The 18,236-nt window shown below is 39.8% G+C and overlaps 1 protein-coding gene and 1 long non-coding RNA gene across 2 annotated transcripts in view; both read left to right on the top strand.

Moving 5' to 3' along the window:
• Positions 1–14,074, top strand: part of LOC310897692 — a 38,851-nt gene extending 24,777 nt beyond the window's left edge. Inside the window, exon 3 of the long non-coding RNA XR_014582485.1 lies at positions 721–14,074. This is a non-coding gene — a long non-coding RNA (uncharacterized lncRNA). The remainder of the gene's footprint in view (positions 1–720) is intronic.
• REV3L (REV3 like, DNA directed polymerase zeta catalytic subunit) overlaps positions 1–18,236 on the top strand; it is a 122,026-nt gene that overhangs the window by 25,326 nt on the left and 78,464 nt on the right. The gene's annotated exons all lie outside the window — the stretch shown is intronic.

The raw sequence follows: 18,236 nt of genomic DNA, 5'->3' as shown, positions 1-18,236 counted from the left end.
CAAAAGGAAGTGATAGTATGACAAGAAGTGGTGCTCAGTTTGTTTCCTTTCTATCTTAGTGTAATGTTTTAGATTGGATGGTAGTAGGAAGAAACCTGATTTAGTGTCATGTCTGGTAACTACAGTTTGTTAGAAAAATGCATCTCGTGGTAAGAACTTGAAATTTCACCCAACTCCTCCAAATCTTTATGTATGTACCACGTCTGTTAAGTGCTATTCAGAATTTACATGGATGGGGGACTCATTTTTCCATCTTTTACTGCTGTGCTGCTTTGTAGCCCATTCTAGATGGGCACAGCTGACAGTGCTCCCAAAACACTGCAGGGGTGTTGTCTGCGTACCCGCTGTCTTGAAGTAAGATGAATTACCTGCCGAAGGTGTCCATCTGCCCCATACCTCTTTTGACTGTAGAGGGAGCATAATGCTTAAGTCACTGTGTGGATGAGTTCCGTGTGTAAAAGAAAAGGTAGGTCTGTGGACCAAGAAAAAAAAGACTCATCTGACTCATTATAGCAGGTATGTGTGAAATTCAGGCTGTTAGAGATGCTGGTGCTATTCCTACTATTTTCTATGGTTCTACCTGAACACTTAACCTCTTCCTCCCAAGTCAGACTTCAGTGGTAGGTGTCTTGAGGCTCCTCTTGTTGTTCAGTTCATGTAAACGGTACGGTTCTGTTGACCATTAGACAGATGAAAATAAATGTATCCTTTTTTCCTTAGGAGACAACAGTACAGAAACATCTTCTTGGAGTGAACGGTAGCACAAGGCACATGATAGAAAGTTGGGATTCAAGTAAACAGTGAAATGAGTCAAGAAAGGGAATTACCAATAAAGAGCCTCACACAGACAAGATGCATATGGTCTGAAAGTGCAGGCAGGTAACTAGAAAGATTAACTTACTTATGCACAGTGTGATAAACAAAGTGTATGAACAAAGAGTAATTTTATCAGTATATTGTCTTTTGTCTACTTATTTTTGCAATAATTGTGCCTCTGCTGGAATAATTGACTGGGAACCAGGAAAGCTTTAAAAACTATGTTGACCATATTATTTCCATCTGAACTTAGATAATAGTTCGTTAGATGTTTCCATTAGAAAAAGGAAAGTTATATTTATTCATGTTTATGGTGTACACTGGGAGCTTGTCTGCACAATTTTTTTTATAAGCAATGAGCTGCAAATTACTGTTAAGCATTTCTTTTTAACTAGAATAAAAAGACTTTAGAAAATACCGTGTTTTGTAATACACATCCCTAGAGCTATATGTCTTCCAGTTGAGTGCAGATGTTAATTATTAGTTGGTTAACCTCAAATTTCTCTGGAGGAAAAATGTAAGCCTGGTCACATGGCAGGCCACAATGTTGATTTCTATCATCAGTATTTGTTAAAAGTTTTGTTTTCTTTCAACAATAAGCTTACTTTTTTTCCAAATGTTCAAGTAAGCTGGTGTTCTTTTTGCATGCCTAGCTACAGATTGTGGTGGGTGTGTCTCAAATCCTCTATTGGGGGTATTACAATTAGATTGCTTTTGTTTCACTTTTTTTTTTAAGTGGTTTGATAAATTATAGTTCTGACACAGTAACTAAAAAGTGTGCTGTGCTATCCCTGGGGGATGCGTTGCTTCTATTGTGTAGATGTGTTTGAAGATCCACTGCCAAGCCGTTTTCTTGTGCTGTGATTTCTTTCTGAACTTTTTTGCCCATTTGTTTTCATTGTATAAACCCGTATAAATAAAGAACGTTCCCCAGACTGGCATTAATTCACTTTGGGGGAAAAAAAATCTTACTGTATGAAATTTTTGTCATGTCTGAGTTCTTCTTAATTCTTCTAACCAGTTTGGGAGTTGTGGCTATATTCTAGTTAGTAGGTGTTCAGGGAACCTGTCTTGAAGTGGTGCACTTGAAACTGTACTTTCTTTCTTCATTTTTGGGGTATTGTGTTCCCATTGCCTTAAAGTATGATTACATGATTTAACATTAGTTATTTATTTTGTCTGTTTACGTTATACAATAAAAAACTGCAAGGTATATAAAACTTTACTGGCAAAATTCTTGATTATATGACTTTAAAAAAAAAAAAGTGAGAAGAAAATGTGTTTCCCATTCAATAACCAGTGTCCTAACTCAGATCCAGTATATTAACACTGATAGAGTTGCTCTGCTTTTAGAAACACTTGATTTGCTTTATACTCTGGATTGATTAGGTCTTTTTTCCGAATGAACCTCAAGCCATCTTATGTTGTTTACAAGTGATAAGAATAGTAGGATTTGCATCTTGCAAATGTAGAACAAATCCCATTTCATTTTATTAGTCGTTAGAACTTACTTGCTTTCTCAGTCTATTTTCCAAAGCAGTTGTAAACTGCTGTCTGACCTGCTCGCTTGAAAAGCAAGGGACATCTAGAGATTGTTTTTTTTTTTAATTTTCTTGTAGTACTTAAGAGTTTTGCGTCAATAACCAATAAAAGACCTCACAGAAGACTGTTTGCCCAATTATGTTTTAGTAGGTGGTTAACTGGCCTTTTTGCTATTTCCTTGTATTTGCAGGAAATACCACTTTTTATCTCTTCAGCAAAACCGTGCACATATGGATGTACATACTGTCTGACAGTTCCTTCCCACTTTCAAGAATGTGGCAGTACAGGAGCGTGCTTTCCTTTGCTTTGGAAGCGGTGAACTTTTAGGTTACGCTTTTGAATGCTGCTTAAGCTGTCTCTTTGCTGGCATTGGTACTGTACAAAGCAAGAACTGCTATCTGCCTTATGCAGCTTTGTGTGCATGCTGGCACAGTAATTTGGGTGGCAACGGTGAACCGGACTTGGGGAACTGGTGTATTGAAAAGAGTAATCTTTTTGTAGGGTGAATTTTTAGCTAAATCGATGTTCCATCCCAGTTCTTAGTGCATATGTTCAAAGACTTTTACAGTCTCAAACAAGAAGTGGAGAAATGGGGCAAGAGCAGATGACTGTGGCAGCTTGATTTTCATCTGATTTTGTCTCTACAGCTGAATTGCTTTTTCTAAAGAATAATCATTCTGTATGTCAAGTCATCTCTCAGTATAAATACACAGGCAATATCTTGTATTTAAATGCTTGGAGGACAATTTTTTTTTTTCTTTCCTTCTGCTATATTTTGCTTTTTTCCCCTCTTTTCTTCACCTCTCCTAGAGGAATAAAGGTGCTAAAATTTAAAACTAAGGAGCATATATAGCAGGTTTAATACTTCAGTTTTATACAGCAGTGTATTACTTCATTTCTTCCTAAATGGTGTTTATGTTAAAAGTGGGGGTGGGGGAGAAGGAGGTAGTATCTTGAACACTGAGATGTTTTCCATTCAGTTTAGCATAATCTGAAAACTCAAATCTAAACAGCTTACTATATGCAAGGTTCAAGTGATGTTTTAATAAATCTCTTTTAAAAGTTATTTTAAAACATAATAAATTAGAATATGCATATTTTCAACAGTACAGTCATACATCTTTTTACATAAATGTGACATTTTAATTTGCAAAAACTAACCAGTGAGCAAATGCTTGACCTCGTGTATCTACATACCTTTATAATGTAGCTTCTGCTGTGTTAGTGTGAGAGGTAAATCTCTGCAACCAACTGCATTCATTGCTTCACCTTTTGATACACTTGTTGATGTGTGCAGATGCTGAATGTGCAGTGCTGTCATAAAACTGTGTTTAGGTTAAAGTTCATAAGGAATCTAGCATATTAGTCATTCCAGCCACAAGGTGACTCCTGCTGTTAGGTCACTCTTGCAGAACTGAAATTGTGCAGGAAAGAATAGATAGGCAATAAAGGACAGAATGCGGAGATGGCCGAACCCAAGGCAGTTTGTAAAGAGCCAGGTTCCCTATTTTTGGCCTGGCCTGATCATGACTGAGAAGATTAAATAGTCTGAGAGGTGTCAGTTGTGCTGAGGCTGAATTTACCGTCAGTCACTTTGTGGTAGGTAGGCAGTTGTTCTCAAACATGACGCGTTTAAGAGCTGATGTAGGAGCTTACACCAGTAAAGCATACTTGCCATCATACCATTCATGGTTGCTGTGTTCTCTAAGTTGTAGTAATGCATTGCTGGTTCCTGTAACAGTTATTATGACTTACCAGCATCCTTGAACTTTTATAAATTGATGTTTTCAGCTTGACTGCATACAGCTTTTACCTATTTCAGACTCTCTGGTTATTCAATCTCTTATTGTTAATTGATTTGCTTCTTTAAACTGTTTATCAACATGTAGGAAATCAGCAGAGAAGCCTAGCTGGAAAAATCAGCTACATCTCAGCAGCGAAAGAAAAATATGGGCCAATAATGGCCCTGGGAAATACCAACAGAAATTTTGATAATAAAGACTTTAGGTCCTGCTATGTCCTGAGGAAGGAGTGGATTGCTCAAGCTCTTGATCTATCTCAGCAAGGTCTGTCTGGTGGCATTTAATGGCCAGTTCAAATAGGTTGTTCTTCCTCTTCCAAATTGCCAAATTTTAACTAGTTCCCCAACCCCATCGCCAGCCCATCTCATCTTTTCCTCATCTTCTGTAGGAGTTCTGCAGTCCTTATTTATCAGTCTGTTGCATGTAAATTCCTTCTTAAAAGAAAGCCAGGGTTGCAGTCACTAAATAGTGTGAAGGTATGCCAGAATTCATTTTCCTTGTGTGAAAGCATTAGAGTGGTTTTCAATAATGGGATCAACTGCTATTTTTTCACATTCTTTCCACCAATTAACACATGGTACTTAGTGACATTTTATCCAGTTATTCAATTGCTAGGCATAATCTTACCATCTACAGTCAAAAACGGATTCCAAGTAAAACCTTCACTTTATGAGAGGCTTTCTCCTGTAATACTGATGTATTTATAATGTTTTGTGAAGCTCCCCACAAGTCAGAGCTGAGGTAATGTTACTGTCTTGTACGTGAAGAACTGAGATTCCAAAATGCCAATACTAGAGTTAGAACTCTTGGAACTCCTGCGGGGTCTCGACCCCAAAGTATCAGGGTTTAAGTTTCTATATTATTGCTGTGCTTAATGATTTAACTAAAAATGTTTAAAACATGCAAATGTTCAGCAGTTTTCTAAAACATTTCTGTCTGATTGAGTATAAAAAAGACTGTCTTTTTTTTAACTGACGACTGATTCAGCCCCAATAAAATTCCAAGAGAAAGGTGGGAATGATATCTGTTTTAGAATGACATTCATCTGCCTCGGTGATGAGTCTTCCTCTGTGTTGATGCCTGCTGTGCTTGCATGAACGTCTAACTACGGTAACAAACGGGATGTGTGCGTTATGTAAGCAATTCACCCGGCATGCAGCTCTGACGTGCTTGCAGATTCCAGCTCTCTCCTGTGTACCAAGTGAAGCTAAGGTTCCATGAAAGAACCGCTATCAGTTGCACAAATAAACTTCATTTAATATATATACCTGAGGAGCCAGAGGCTTTCATAGTAGCAGCTAGTTCAGGTTTCTCTCGGTAGATGGGCTGTTTGAGCTGCAGGTTGGATTTAGTGTGGTGTCAGGGTTATCTGCCAGACTGCTCTGTCTGTCCTTCCTGTTGTGCTCAGACTCCTGCTTCCTGTCTTCTCCCTGAGTTTCTTTGTCTCTCCATTTATCTTCTTGCTCCCCCACTCCATGCGCTTTCTGCTTTTTTCTTCCTATGGTAGCAGGTTCCCAGTGGGAGGGCTATTGAAAACCTGAGGGGGCAGGTGGCCTTAGTATTTCACTGCAGTTATTTTGCTCCTTCTGCACACTGTAGCTATGCTTTCAGACAAAACCACAGAAGAAATCCCTGTTATTGCTCAGATTTTATTTTTAAAGGAAAAGTTTTACTTAAGGATGTGTGGCTAGATGGCCATATTTGGCTTTGCTTAATTTTAGACGTCATTAAATGTGCTAAGGACAGGAATAGCTACATATGTATGGTAAATCTTGAGAAGAAAGCTAAATTTAAGCATTCTAGTGTAAAATTGCTGTCGCTAAATCTGACAGCAGCGTATTCAGGAACTCCTTAATTCTGAAAAAAAACCCTGTGCCCACGCTTGTCTTTTCACGTCGTCTTCCGTGGGACTGTTTATGGGATGAAAATGAAGCATCTCCTTTTATGTAGTTTAGTAGTCCTTGTTTGTAACAGCATTTCTATACAATGAGAGCAATTAAAACTTTTTTACATAATGCTTTATGCAGAATATTTGAATACTGTAATCTCAAGTAATGCTAAATCATCATCGAAAATGAATGTTACTTTTTTACAGTGTTACTTTAGTGTTTGTTTAATTGGCTAGAGAATCCGTTACCTGTTTTCAGTCACTAAAAATATGAAAATGCAGCTCAAAAAAAATTGCAGTTGTCTGAGTCATTTTAATGACATGATTTTTTTAAAGAACTATAACACGTGAAAACTTGTCCGACTTGAAATATAATATGCCATACATCTGAAAATTAAAAATCTAAGTAGGTTTTTAAAGCTAACTTGTTAGAAACAGTCTCATCTAAAGATCTTTGCAAATGAGCAATTTTCAAAATAATTCATAAAGAATTTTATTAATAGTATCACGTATCACCTTGTCACCAAGTATTAACTTCTCCTTTCTTCTTGTTGATTCTACAGTTTCCCAGGTTTTTCCCTGTTTTTCTCTGAACAATGTGCTACATTAGAGGAAAATCAGATACATGAACAGTTTCCTTATATAGCACTACTTAAAAAGTAATGTGGTCGTCCATATAGTTGCTATCATAAGTATGTGGATCCACAGTTCATTAAATCATCAATGATAACGGCGTTAAGTGTCTTCCAGTAGGTATAATCCTAGCAAGCTGCCTGAGTCGTGAGTTCACAGTGATCTTTCAGGAGCCTGAGCAGTGCTGGTAATTCCCCAAGTACACATACTCGATCTCCTCCTCCTCCCTGAGTTCAGTCTGCTGTGGGCCTTTCAAAACACAGGGTGGAGGGAGCTTCTGAAGCACGGTATCCTGACTCGTGAAAGAGCAGGAGATCTCTGAAAGCATTAACAGAAAGCTACGTTTCAGAAAAAGTAGGGGTCTGGTGGTGAGAATTAAACATCTTTTCTGACAACACATCAGCCAGAAGGAATCTGTCACGCTTCTGTTGCTATCGGTAATGTTCTAGTCCGGATCTTAGAATTTTAAGGTCAAATGTGAAGAAAATGTGTTCAGAAGAAAATTGAAACACCTACTTCTGCAATTTATTCTAACACGGACAATCATGCAAGGGCATTACTTTAGGTACTCGTTCTTCTTGATTTGGAAAACAAAACCTAGTTTTTGAGGGCACTGACACAGGTATCTTAACAAAAAGTGTAGTTTGGAAGTCTCTCCTTAGTAGTCATGTTCCCAGGAGAGCAGTGATGTGTCTCCAAGTGTGGCTAAGAGCTCCCTCATCTACTGCTTTTTACAACTGCAGGATGAGCAAAGTTGAAGTGATTATGATTGTTGCACAAGATTTAATTTGTGGATTTATGGTTAAAAGGTGTTAAAACGTACTGCCTACATATCACTGCTGTCATTGGGCTGGGAAAAAGGGTAAGCAGGGGGAGATGGGAGTTAAATCTGAACAGTAAAAGGCAGGGGACGACTGGTATTAGGTACTCCCTCTACTCTGAGCATTTAGTGTATTAGCTTAAAATGTGAAGCTAGATTGCTAGCTGTCTTTCTACCCTTGTTCTTTTTAATTATGTGTGAGGGAGAGCTTTTGTTTTCCATGCAGAAAGGTGATCAGTAATTTGAGTAGTGCTGTGCACAGAATTTCAACATTTCAAAATTTAATAGCCAGTGAGATGACCCTGTAAAATAGGAATATCTGCATTGGGTGATATTGCATTAGCAACAGATAGTTCTGAATAACACTTCTTAAACATTTCTTAAAGAATGCAGACATGGCTATAAATACCTTGTCTTGGCAAATGAAACATCCAGTCTACGCAGTCTGCAGTCACTCTGAAGGTTATTGAGTAAATACAAGCCAACCACATGAAATGATCTGTACAAGGCAAGCGGTCTTTGGATACGTGCTTTCTGTAAAGTGCTCAAATGTTTAATATTTTTTTCTGTAACACTGAGACAGAAAAGGACCTTGCAATTTTAATTATGGGAAGAACTAGAACAGTGTGTATGTTACCAATTAATGACTGTAACAAGCCTAAGATAAGAGTGCTACAAAGGCTGGGCATTCTTTGCAGAAAGAAAGGCTAGAGCAGGCAAAAAGCCATGGAACCCTTCAAGTGCTGCCAAGAGACAGCAGACTTTACAGAAGATGAAAAGAGGGGGATGGATGCCTAATTCAAGATGAGGAAGTGAAGTAGCATGTTACAAAAGAAACCGAAATAGGAAGTAAGATACTTAATAGTATTGCAAAATGTGCAGAATAAAATAGTAACACCAGCTGTATTACTGAAAGAGCATTCATTTACATATTTTGCAATATATAAAAGATCAGAAGGCATAAAAAGATCACATTGGAAGAGTGACAGATGCGGTGCATGCGCTTAGCATCTATTGACTTTAGTGGATGTCTAGATCTTTGTTTACCTGGAGTAAATGAAAAACCAACAGCTTGGTAGAAACCGCAGCTGAGGGCGTGGTGGTGATCTGGGGACTATATTCACAGCTGAAGACAAAAAGCTACAATACAGATTTCTTTGAGATATAGTGGATAAATTGGGGGAAAAGAGTAAGTGTAAAAAGAGCTAGTTTCATTTACTTTGGTTTTCAAGGACTTTTTTTCTTGTGTAAGACTTGCCGTCATGTGTCTTTTGACAAGCAAGGAGGCTACCTAGTAATTGAATAGCAAGCAACATAAAAATACAGAAATAATGTGTGATTTCTATATTCCATGCTATTTTAGTGTAAAGGATGAAGAGATCTTTCATCAGAACAAAAAATGATACTGAAAAATACTGTAACTTGAATATAAGTTTTCTAATGCTGCTTTTATTTCTACAGTTCAAAACTATTATTTTTGCACTTGCACAGTACCTCTTAAGTTAATCCTGAATACCTATTGATGATAAGTATAATAATCATTGAACAGCTGTTAAACTGGAGCAAAGGGGGTAAAAAAAAGATCTGGGGAAAGGCGGACAGTAAGATGGAGCATTTTTCAGTGTGCGGCTTTTCTATGGTACAAACTGTAGAACTGCTGAGGATTTACAGTTCTGCGAGATGACTTGGGATTCAGACCACCAGCTTTCAGGAATACAGCTTCTGTAAATTATTTGTGGAGTTGCTCCCTCTGTAACAGCTCCATAGAATCGAATTTGGCTGGGGATTGGTTCGTAGCAAACCGATCTGCTACAGCAACACCAGCTGAAAAGCGTTTCCCTCGTGTAACTGAAGGGTCTTATCATGAGAATCCATAGGGAAAACTTAGAATAAGGATTTGAGATATGTACAATCTCAATTTATAGCATCGTTTGAAAAAGCTACAATGGATTAGAGTACTTTGAGGCCCGGCCTGCTTGCTGGAGTTTCTTTTTCCCACACTTGGAAATGTCTCGAACATCCTGCCCCTTTGTGTGTAGCCTTTCTTGGAAGACTCATGAGCAGGCGTATCTGTCACTAATATATTTTTAGATAGGTTCCTTGTAAAGGATATTACTTTCTTCCACATCATTTATTATTGTTATAATACAACAAATGGACAATGTTTATACCATTATGGTATTCAATGTAAGTTACAGTAATATGGCTAATTTATGGAAAGTTTGTGGTCAAATATGTTAATGTTGCACTGAAAGTTTTTATTACCTTGGGCTCTGAGGGTACGTGTTGTTTTATATTACATTAATGCGGGTAGGCTGAAACTTCTACTCTGAATAAAAGTTTAAAGCAAATATTTTCAACTGTAAATATGGAAATCTTCTGGTGAAACTGTAGATTACTCGGTAGCAGGTATGAGTCAACTAACACAAGGACTTGTTTTACTTGGTTACCTTTTTCAAACCTTCTGAAATAGTTTTTAGGCTTCTGAGGTTGACAGCCAGAAAATTAAGTTAATTTATTGTCCGTTAAAATTGGTTCAGGTAATGAGAAACAAACTCGGACATAAACCAACACCTTTCTTCCCCCTTTTCCCAGGCTCAGCTTCATCCATCACACCAGAGTCCCCAAACCACCCCACCCCGTCCTGTAAGCCACACATGGAGGATGACGGGGGGAGGTTGCAGCCAGTGTGTGTTGGTTGCTCTCTGCCACTCCGTCCTTCTGTCCTGCTTCGTCTCCGCCGCTCCTTCACGGTCACTCTCTGCCCTGGGTGGGCTGCCCACAGGCAGCAGCTCTCCAAGAACTGCTCCCACACGGCTCCGTACCACGAGGTCCATCCCCCAGGAGCAAACTGCTCCAGCACAGGTCCCCCACGGGCGGCAGCTCCCCCCAGACCCCTGCTCCTGCGTGGGCTCCTCTCCACGGGCTGCAGCTCCGGCCCGGGGCCTGCTCCTGCGGGGGCTCTCCATGGGCCGCAGCCTCCTCCAGGCCACATCCACCTGCTCCACCGGGGGCTCCTCCACGGGGGGGCTGCAGCGTGGAGATCTGCTCCGTGTGGGACCCATGGGCTGCAGGGGGACAGCCTGCTCCACCAGGGGCCTCTCCACAGGCCGCAGGGGAACTGCTGCTGCCTGCCTGGAGCACCTCCTGCCCTGCTCCTGCACTGACCTGGGGGGCTGCAGGGCTGGTGCTCACTCCATGCACTCCCAGCTGCTGTTGTGCAGCAGGTTTTCTTCTTCTTTCTTCAAACAGCTTTCCTAGAGGCCCACCCAGCATTGCTCCCCGACTTGGCTCTGGCCAGCAGCAGGTCCCTTTTGGAGCCGGCTGGAGCTGACTCTGATCTGACGTGGGGCAGCTGCTGGGCTGTGCTCGCAGAGGCCACCCCTGCAGTCCCGTTGCTACCAAGCCCTTGTCATGTAAACCTGATAGATAAGAACAGCGGTTGTTTTTGTGGAGCATGTTATCTAGCTTTCAGCCAGAGGAATAGGCTGAGATGAGACATTTACCTGTGAGTAATGCAAATGCAAAAAAAAAAAAAAAGGCAAAAAAGTCCAAGAGGTATTCATGGAGTTAGTTAGTCCTGTTTGAAGAATAGGACAAGAGAAAGCAAACAGAATATGGTGTCATTTATTTGTTAACATAAACAAATCTGACTTGTGAGAGTGTTTATACTCTACAGTGTATCACTTCTCTGGGATTACACCAGCATGGTGGTATTCATGAATTTATAAATATTCAACATTTCTGAATAGTGTCTGTGGAAAGGTAATGCTGATGAAAACACTGTTAACCTTATCACAATTAATGTCAGGTTTTTTTGCCTACAATTTAGAGTAATAAATGGTCTTTGGCAATATCTTACGGTGTGTTTTTTCTAACGTACTATCTAGCTGACAGAAGAGTATGTGTTTTCTTCTGGTTGAACAAAAATGTTTCAGCTGGTTTTGTCTGATGCAGGAAGACGAGAGTCGTGATTGGAATGATGCGCGCACTTTATAGTACTTGTACAAATCATGTGCATACACTCATATAGAGATCGAAGTTCAACTTCAGTTAACAACAAACGAAACTTGTTCTCCTTTGGATATATATGCACCGATATCCATTTATATGTGATTTGTTTTACTGTCATCAAGAAAGACTTATAGCTAAGAGAACTCTGTGTAGCAGTAATGGTTTTTAATGAAAGCTAGTTGAAAGGAATAGGAAGAAAGAGGCTGTGTGGCTACTCTGCTTCCCGTTTTTATTGCTGACTTATTTTTCCATCTTTTACGGGATGCAGTAAAGCACACACACCACTAGCTTATCTGGCAGTGGGAGTAGGAAATATTCTATTTTATATTCAGCTGTGCTTTGGTCGGTGTGGTCTAATACAGCCTGCCTCTCTGCTGTAGTCATAGGGTTACTTTTTCATAGTGGAATAATAGTTTGGCCTCTGTTGCCAGCCTGTACATGGCAAGAGCCTAGTATGACAGTTAGGATCTACAGCTAGGACCAGCTGCATTTTCCACCTTCATGAGGTCATTTTAGCTGGCATCCTATCCAGTGATTTTTGACACTCATCCTAAAAATATTACTGATATTGTCCAGCTGCTTACATGAGCTATCTGTCAGTAGAGGAAGCAAGAATAACATTTTGTATGGCTCATTTTGTAGATGGGTATTTGATACACAAATACCAAACCTAGTCTTGTATGTCCGCTTGTTTGTACTAAGAAAAGAAGAAAATACTGTTGCTCTTTCCTCCTAATTCAGAAATCATCAAACTTACGAAGAGTGGTTTGTGCATAGCTCACCCTTGATCTTTGAGGTGCTTAAATTACTCGATCTCCTTCATTTCAGGAGACTAATAGTACTTTAAACAAAATTCCGCACTTCTGGACTTTCCTGATTCTGGTTTGGCTGCTTGACAGTAAATTTCCTGAGTTAGATTTTTCCTAGAACCTCCAATATGTATTCTGTTCTTTTCCTTGATGAGAACTGTAGGTAATTGTTATTCCTGTCTGACGGTGTGCCTTTACATCCTGTAAATGGCTAGGTTTATCAGTAGTACTTCTGAAACTGGAGACCAGATTATTTTCTAATGTCACATCAGGAGTTCAGAAAAGGTCCTAATCAATTCAAGGTAGGAGCAGGTAGTTTTACGGAAATCATCAGAACAACCTCACTGAGTTGGCATATTACTGTTTCAATTTCTGTGCTTTTCCTTGGGTTTATTTGTTGCTTATGTGAAAAAGGAATATTGGAGTCTGTTACATATTTCCGTATCGGGGGGGGAACTGTTGAAAATCCTCAGTAAGGTGAAGAGAGTAGCCTTGCTTTGGCAGCATACAATTGATAATTTCCATCAACACCAATGCCCAGTGTGTACTCAAGGGAGAGCAGCCACAGAGATTTTTTCTTTTGTAAATACCTCACAGTTAAAAGTGTCTAATGGCCTTCAGTTCTGTGTGATGATTGTGCGACTTTCCAGACTGGAGAAAACAGGATTTGGTGAACCAAATTGTCTCTTACGTTTCGTGTTTCAAATGACTGACACAACTTGTATTTGCTGAGAAGAAAGCTTGCCTGTAAGCACATTAGTTGAGTAGATATCATTTGGCGATGTGACAACTGAAGTGTATACTTAAGCACTCAGTTAAATCAGTGTTTCAAAGGTAATTTTGTTTGGTGTTACCTGGGCTATTGTCTTTGAACCTCTGAGCAGTAGAAACAGTCCAGGGTTCTCAGACCTGTGGGCCTTGGAACTTAAAGAATTTCAGAGGAATTGGTCATTTGAAAGATAATGGATTCAAGGAAGCATGTTGTTTCAGTTTTGGTGACGTGAAAGTGTTAAAGAAAGCTGGGTACAATTTCAGAGTTTCTTAGTGTGACATCAGAAAGGATGCAGGGGACCTGCTACTCTAAGAATACGTGCAGTGGTGAGATTCTAGGTGTACAAGTTGCTTGTGCCAGTTTGCTTTCTTTTCACGAAGGCTTGCTGAGACAGACATGGCAATGTCCTCAACAGGATACTGCTGCTCATGTGAACGCTTCATCCTGTTTTTCTAGCTGTTGCACACTCCGAGAAGCCAACTTTCTGCCTTAGTGTTCTTTTTGTATATTTATCCCTGTAACAGATCTTTCAGATATGAAAGTACTGTTACAGCTGTTTCACAAGAAAGTGCATCATCTGTGGTAAGCAATTTGCCCAGGGCCACACATGAAGTCTCCCTAGGTGGTAATTGAAGTCTTCTCTTTGCTTTTAGGCTAGGCATTACTTCAATATGCACCTAGCAACACGGTTTCCTAATTTTAAATTACAAATGGAAAACCCAGTCCTTCTCCCCCTCTAAGGATCTCTGCATCAAGGGTGAGGAATAATTGAGCTGTAATGAATCACAGGCCCTCATCTTCCTAATGGATAAACTTTATTTATTTTTTTTTTCTTTTCATGAGAGTAGAGGTGTTGCATGTTAGAGGAAACAGTTACTGACTGACGAATTATAAACAGTGGCACGTCTCTAGCCAAACACTCCGTTTGGATTCAAACAAATTTAATTAAACTATTTTTCTATTCCTTTTACAAATGTTACTGAAATAAGTGTTTTCATATGTGCCAGAGAAAAACTGAAAGCTTTGACACAAGTGTGTAATATTATATATGAAATATGGTCTTTGGGCTCTGTTCTTGATTTTGTTTTGAGGTTATCTTGCTGATGGAAGATCTTTTTCTATTATTGTTTCTCCAGTATCCAGTATTTAAGACTACAATGCGTGTACTCCTCCCTTTCTTCTCACCCTCTTAGAAAAAAGATGGCTTGATTTAGGACTCTGGGAAATGTTGAGTTTTCACTTAGTCACAGAAGAGATTATATAAGTGTAATATACTACTAAAGGACACTTCAGCATTCAGAGATGAAACTCTTATGTTTTTAATGACGTGGCAGACATTGTAAGAGAGAAGGACCTTCCTGAGTTATGCTAGTGAAGGGATTTGACTTCATCAGAGTATTACCTTGTTTCTGAATTCATGTATGTGATTTATTTGCTTTCTGTGTGAATCAAAGAGTGATGGCTTTCATTTAGTAGGTTGTATTAGCAGTATAAGGCAGTGGAGTCCTATCCATTTTTAGTAGCTCAGTATTGAGCAGTATTCAGTGATCAGTGTCTTGACAAACTCGCTGCAGTGAGTGAGATGGTTTAAAGTGTCATCTGACTTGTGCAGGGGATGCTCATACCGCTACTAGCTAGCAGTTGGGGTAGAATAAGTTGTACTACTCTAATATTTTTACCATTTGTTGTTCTAGTATTTGTGCCATTTGCAAATTTTGATTTTTAGATTATTTTTTCTTCTAACAGAATTGTTAATTCTCTCACTCACAGTAGTCATTATCACTTACAGGGTTGGTGGTTTGTGGTTCTTTTGAAAATTTTAAATCTAGGTAGTTAAACAGTTACTTGAAAATACCTGTTCATCTTTTAAAGATGCCAATGTCACATCTTCGATTTCTGTTGAGTTTGCTTTACTATTACTGGTAAAGGAAGAGCATCTCTTATGCGTGCCCAGCCTTTCTGTGACACACACTTGATGCATTCACATGCATTCTTCCACTGATACAATCCATGCTTAATTAGTCCTGCCACTGTACAAAACTGCACTTAAAGTTCTTTTAGTAGATCGCAAATGCATAAAAAGCCCTTTGTCTTCCATATTTTACATCATTTTCTTAATCTCCAGCCAGAATTTTCCTAAAATCTTGGGATTTTGCCATGTAGTTAAGTGCTGCTGCCTTCTTATTTTTGGTCCCATCCTGTTGCATTGTATGGTGGTGGGGGAAAAGTGTGTCATGGTTCAATAATTAAAGTAACAGTTCTAGGGAGAGTTTCAACAAAACAATGCTCATTTACGTATAGGAATGGATTTTGTGCACTTGTTTCCTATGGCTCTTGCTTAGCTTCTTATAACGGGGGTATCTTGTTCTGCAGCAGAAACACCACAGCAAAATATGGTTGCTTGTAGACCATCATTGAACTTTTCTCTAATGTTGTGTTTATCTAAACTTAGTTTTTTTTTCCTAAATATGAAATGAGATGATATCTGTCATCTGTTCAGCGTGGAGAAGAGACTCGGGGAGACCTTATTGCAACCTTTCAGTACTTAAGGGTGGAAAGATGGTAAAAGACTTCCACCGAGTCCTGTAGTGGTAGGACAAGGGGCAATGGTTTCACATTGAAAGAGGCTAGATTTAGATAACATATTGTAAAGAAATCTTTTTACCACAAGGGGTGGTGAGGCACTGACAGAGGTTGCCCAGGGAAGCTGTGGATGCCCCATCCTTAGAAGTGTTCAAATCCAGGCTAGATGGGGCTTTGGGCAGCCTGATCTAATGGAAGGTGTCCCTGCTTCTGTCAGGGGTCTTGGACTTTGGACTAGATGATCTTTAAAGGTCCCTTCCAACCGAAACCAGTCATATTTCCATAATATTTTTCATGGTTTTCATTTGTGCTGAAATTTGTCCAATTCAGTCTTAGCTCAAAGCTATTTTTAGAAGTTCAAAGCAAAATAAATTTTATTTTCAAATTGAGGATAAGCACTTCTGAGGATGCTGGAATAATAATCCTCAGGTTCTGTAGCTTGCTGTACTAGGAAATGAAGTGTACTTAAGTTTGAGCTGGGGGTTGGACCAGATTATCTCCGGAGGTCCCTTCCAACCTCAATCATTCTGTGATTCTGTATAGATTGCATCTCAGTTTTAGCCGTGCCCCATCATCCTGTGTGGCTGAGCCTTCTGGTGGTCAGAAGAAATCAGTTCCCGAGTAGAAGTCTAGTCGCTTTGCAATCCTTTATGCTCCTGGTTTCATTTCTCTTCTAATCGTATCGAAGATTTCTGTCTCAGGCTTACCACAGCTTTTTCTTCTTCTATTTTAAATGATACCGTAGAGCAAGGATTATGTTTGGTATGTGTTCCTAATTGTAATGCATATAGCAACCAGCTTCAAAAATTAGCAGGCTTGATTTCTTAATCCCTGTCTCATGGGTTTCAAGTGTACAAAATGCTATGTTTGGCTTTAATGCTTCAGCAACATTTATGCCACTTGCTTCGGTAAGTATGGGTTTAGGGCTCTGTCTAAAAAAATGCTAAGGCTCACTTTCTTTACTGTCTAAAAAACTAAATATTTTTGACGTATCGATTCATTGTTATTCTGGCTATTCACCTTTATCGACGTTTAGTTTCCAGTTCCTTCTTTTCTTGGAATACAGCCAGTTTGCTAGTAGAGTATCTCGTAACATCTCAAGGTTTTGTGTAGTGCTTCTTTTCTGTGCTGTAGCAGCACTTCTCACGTTCATTCATTCACTGCTTCGTTCAGTGCCTGAAAAAGACCTGTGAGTAAGCCGCAGCTTTGCTTCCCAGCTTGAGCCTCTTCGAGTCACGTGCTGGAGTGGCTCGCTCTGTGACTTGCAGATGGCTCAACCAGTGCAGGCCCTGTTCTTTAGCAGAGCTTGGGCTAGAGAAGTTGTCTGGGCAGCAGCCGCAAGCAGACCGATAGCCCGTTATCACCACCAATTGGTGTATTTACGTAGATGTTGCATTCATTTATTAACGAAGACATCATATGTACTGCTCGTGTAGAGAATGGTTGTGATGTACATGCACGGTAGGTCCACAGTGGGGCTGTAGCATGAAACCTTCTTCTTGCAGAGGAGAGGCAGGTGGCCTGTCTGGTCTGAAGACCCTGGGAATCCCTCTGCATGGCTTCAGGTTTGCCTCAGGAAGCTGAGGGGAGCAGCCCCGCGACCTGGATGGCTCTTCTCCAGAACGCGCTGTAGAGCACTGCTTCCATTGATTCGGCAGATGCAAAGGGACTGATGAATAGATGTAAAAATAACATCTGCAGGGCCCTGTAGGTGGTCGCTGTTGTTCCAGTGGTACAAATTTGCTTCTGTCTATATCTCTGAAGAGAAAGAGAAACATGAGATTGACGTGTTTAAAGCATAAAACCTCTTAACCTTATCCCAGGCCAAGTTTTTAATTTATGTTAATTGGTAAGTCTGTGTGGTCTGAGATCCTCAGCGGGTAGATTTGTTTTCTTCTTGTGGCTCTGTTGGAAGGGATCCACTCAAATCCGTAGCGGCGTAGTGCAAACCATGGCCACTGCTCCTGGGGTCCAGCCTCAGACCCAACACCACAACCTTTGGTGCAATTTGGGGCTTTTACTTCAAGGACAGGAGCAAATGACTCTGTGCTTACATCAGTAGGGTAAGACTCGTAGTAATGCAGATTGTAAATAAAAATAGAAGTATAACCAAATGCCATGACAAATGAGTTAATGCTGATAAGGATCAAAGTGAGGAACCGTATAAACCCATGCAACTTGACAGCTGCTAGCCTGCTTGCTTTCTTGGCAGAATCAAAAACGAGGATTGACTCAGTGTGTGTGTTTTAGAAGATTTCCCTGGACTTAGATGGCATTTTGATTCTTTGGTCAACCGAAAGCTATAGTGTTTTCCATGGTATTGGTTCTTTTGGTGGGTTTTTTGTTTGTGCACAGGAAGGGAGTACAGGGCAAGGGGACAGAAGGGAATAGAAGGAAGCTTCCTCTGTACATGTTCTTTTTTATTCAGCAATAAAGTGGTGTTCAGCAAAAACTGTTCAATATATGCAATTGAAATGGATATATATTTTTAATTCAATTAACTTGACTAACCGGATGCTAGCTATAAAAGCTTTATTAATTGTTCTCCATAACTTGA

The sequence above is a fragment of the Anser anser genome (genome assembly GCF_964211835.1).
Source record: "Anser anser genome assembly, chromosome: 3".
Taxonomy (NCBI): Eukaryota; Metazoa; Chordata; class Aves; order Anseriformes; family Anatidae; genus Anser; species Anser anser.
This window is presented reverse-complemented; position numbering and strand designations above follow the sequence as displayed.